At 40.8% G+C, this 4,009-nt stretch overlaps 1 protein-coding gene across 2 annotated transcripts in view; it reads left to right on the top strand.

Annotated features, from left to right (window-relative positions):
• The first annotated feature begins 1,317 nt into the window (after positions 1-1,317).
• CAPSL (calcyphosine like) overlaps positions 1,318-4,009 on the top strand; it is a 29,401-nt gene continuing 26,709 nt past the window's right edge. The window contains exon 1 of one of the 2 annotated variants that reach the window (XM_006156328.2): positions 1,318-1,429. The gene's annotated coding sequence lies outside the window, so the exon portion shown is untranslated. The other variant, XM_006156327.2, reaches the window with a different exon arrangement.

The following is a 4,009-nucleotide window of genomic DNA, read 5'->3' on the forward strand; positions in this document are numbered from 1 at the left end:
AAAGTGAAATGGCACAGCTTAATTCCACTAAGCCAGTTGTAGGAAGGAGGAAGGATTTTGGGCATCATGGCTAATGGAGAAGAGGCTCAGAATTACTCTCAGGTGGAAGTGGGAAGCACATTTACTTCCTGCCAATATAAGCACCTTTGAATTGCTTGGTAGATGTCATGTTCCTCAGGCAGGGGCCTTCTGGAAATAACATCTGATCCTGAAAGAGAGTTATAAGGGTAGTTTTCAATTTTATTTTAGCTTTTTGCCATAGGGCACTTGTGATAGCTAGATAGAGACAGAGAGAGAGAGAAATCACCCCTCACCACCACCCCCAGGGAGGACGGCCATGCCTCAATCCCTTCTCCACCATTCTCTTCCTGGGATTTTGGGCACTCATGCACACGAGCATGGCATGATTTTTAAGCCACCAGGTCCTGGACTTGAAACATGGTCAGCTATGTCCAGTGCCTTAACCACCATGCCACCTGCTGGCCCCAGACACTGGAGAAATTTTTAAAGAAGTAGCCTTTTCTTGTCCCTTAAGTCACACCCTGCCAGAATTCACTTCAACCAATGTCAAGTTATAATCCACAGAGATTGCGACTTTCTTGGTGTCTAAGGCAAGTCTGAGAAGTGGACAAGATATATTTTCCACTTCAAGCAATTTTAGAAACCAATAACCATACTTACCTGAGAATACACATCATGTAAGATGCGTTACAAGCAATGGAACTCAGATCTTCATAGTTCAGTCCCCGGTTCTTTGTACTACCCTGAGATGGAGGGACGTGTAGAGGTAGGAATAGCAAGGATAGTGTGGATGCCATAGATAAGCGATGGAAAAGCATGATTCAGATAATTTCCTCTAGGCCGGGTGATTAGACAGTTCTTATCTGGCAATCTTATAGTGTAAAACAAAACAAAACAAAACAAAAAGGAGAAGTAAAGAGGAAAAAAAAGGATGGAAATGGAAATGGCAGAGATGGCACCCTGTCATTATTTGAACATGGAGGAGAGAAGGCTTTAAGTCACCTTTGATTATACCTGCCTGCTCCCGGGTTGTGATTTTAGGTCTCACTTGGTAATAAGGCACCCTAACCATCTGGAGACAACTGAAGAGTAGGAAAAAAAATCTATCTAGAAATAGTAAGACAATTTGCTGAATGTGTTATAAAACAGGGGAGGAGAATTTTGATGAGGTTCTAGAAACCAAACAATTGCCAGCAAAACTTCCGGCTGGCTTTTCTCCAGGGGCAAACAGCTTGGTCTTCAGCAGTCACTAGGATTTCCTAGGCAACAAGAGTGTAAACTTGAGAGAAGCCAAGAGCTAGAGTAGAGATTGACAGTGAGCTGAGCCAACGAGACTGTCGGTTTGCCCCAGTGAGTCCAGGCTATCCAATCAGCACAGAGGGCAGACCAAGACTTCAGAGGAAGACAGGTAAGGGGGAGGAAGCAAAGAGGCCTTGGAGGGGATCAGTTTTCCCAGATGCAGCAGACAGCGTCCTTAGTTTCAGTTCGACGCAACTGCTTGCAACAGGTTACAGATTAAGGTAAATCAGTATTTAAAAAAATCTATTCTATTGGTTTAATCACTTTTCTTTAATTTTAGTTAAGAAAAGAAGATAGCAAATGTTACTCTCTAGAAAGAAATTCTGAAAGTTAGTTAGAGATCTTAGACTGAAAAAGCTATCTGTGGACTGTGGACTCATGGAGGAAATAACCTTGGTATAGGAGAGGCTTTTCTAATCTTTGTGAAAAGATGCTTGGGTGAAAATGTACAAGAATAAATGTCACTCAGTAAAGGGGAAGGAAATAATCTTACTGAACAGTCACTATATGCTGGGTACTTGAGTGTAAAATGGTTGAATGAGTTGCTGTAACTATCCTTATGACGATAAAACTGAGCTTCAAGGAGGTTCAGCATCTCTAAGTCACAAAGCAATGAAAAGGTTGAGCTTTTATTCAGACCTTGTCTCATATTCGAAGGTTGTACTTCTGCCTTACCATGCTGAACTGACATTTTAGAGTCAGAGTAAGAGTCAGAATTCTTGTGAAAGTGCAGAGATGGTGTGTTCAAGATTATTTCAGAGAGTGGATTTATCATGGGTTGGAAAGGACCTGAGTAAATGACAACACCATTTACCTGGGTGTCCACCCTACTTGCCTTCAGAAATTTGGAGTGTAATTAAATCATTCTAAGTATTGGGCTGTCAGAAAAGTCATGATGCATTTTTGCATGGAAAAACACAGAAAAATGTATCACAGCTTTTCCAGTGACCCAGTAGGTAAAAGAGCTCTTATTTTTTTCTCAAATTTTCACAGCCATAAAAATCTCTTTAGTCTTTCACTGTGAATTTTGAATGTTGATATTTAAATTGTAGGCATTCATATTTATATTCCATTACTTTTCTAAGAACAATATAAATTCTTGATTCTAGTAATGTCTCATAGCAACATGCCAAATGCTAGTGATATGATGATAGGGAGCATGAATGATACTGCCCTTGCCCTTGAGGACTTTTGAGTCTAGTAGAGCAAGCAGTTCCCAAAACGAAGAATTACATCATGGTGCAATGTGAGGGCTACTTGAGCTTTGTACGAGGACATTCAAAGGAAGACACAAACTGTTCAGTTCTGGTGGGAGTGGTTATGTGAAGCTTCAGTATGGTGATTACTTAAAGGTGGTTAAGACTTCATAGGCCAACAAGGAAAGAAGGTGTTCCTGAAAGTCCAGCATGTATAAAGGCACAGAGATGTAAAACACCATAGTGTGAGTGGGGAATGGGAGAAAGTAGAGATGTAGAATAGATTTTGAAGACGTGAGGAATTATTAGAAATAAGGCTGGCGACATTGGGATAGCTAGTGTACATATCCAACACTAAGGTATTGTACTTAACCTATACATAAGGGGGAACCACCGAAGAATTTTAAACTACAATGTGAACTTCAAATTTTTGTTTTATAAATATTGTTTTGACAGCTGTCTGAAGAATGACTCGAAAGGAGCAGGTCTAGAACCAGGGAACCAGTTAAAAGACAGTTGTAACAGCATGAATAAGAGATGACCTCGTCCTGGACTGAGTCAGTGTCCATGGCAATGGATGTAAGAAAATAGAGACTTAGGATGTGTCAAGGCAGTGACATTTTATAAGACTTAGCTGCTGGTTGGAGATAGAGGAGAAGTCTACGATAATGTTCAGTTAATCACCTAGATAAATGGTACCACTGTTTGCTGAAGCAAGGAATAAGAAGCAAAGATAATGTATTTAGTTCTGGAACATTAAATGTGAAGTGTCTGTAGGTCATCTAAGTGTACCTGTTTGGTGGGAAACTAGAAATCTGGCTCTGGAGAGTGCATGGATTGGAGTAAAGATATAAGAGAATCACTGTGTCAGTGGATGTAGGTGAAATTGCTGTAGGATAATGTGGTAAAACGAGACTACATAACTGAATCTTGGGGAACAGTAGCATTTGAGAAGCAAGAAGACATGGAAGAGACAAAATAGGGATGACCTGAGAGGAGGGAAATAACAAGAGGATAACTAGATTTATGGACATTGAGAGAATAGTTTCAAAAAGAAAGATCAACAGAATCAGCTGTCGGGAGAAGTGATGAAAATATACACTCCCACTTTTTCTCTCCCTGCCCTCTGACCTGCTGATACCTCCCAGTGGTGGAATCCAATTGGAAGTTGAGGAGCAAGAAAGTCTGGTTTAGTGCTATTTGTAGAAGTAGAAGTCAACATCTTACAGTACAGATGTTTTTGGAGAATCATCGGGAGAGGGATCTGGACAAGCAATACTCAGTTCAACAGTGAAGACTGTTGGTTGTTCAGAGGCTGATCAAGATGAGATTTATAATGGAATAAGGAACTGAGGACAGTCTGGATGTCCCTGCAAGCTGCTGTGAAGGCCAACCTCTCCAACAAACTTGGGGTGGTGAGGAGGGGCTCACCCCCAAGGAATGGGAGTGGTTAGGTTGTGGAATAACACTTTTGATTTCAATGTTTTCTTTAA

This window comes from Tupaia chinensis, unplaced genomic scaffold (assembly GCF_000334495.1).
Source record: "Tupaia chinensis unplaced genomic scaffold, TupChi_1.0 Scaffold000489_1, whole genome shotgun sequence".
Classification (NCBI taxonomy): Eukaryota; Metazoa; Chordata; class Mammalia; order Scandentia; family Tupaiidae; genus Tupaia; species Tupaia belangeri.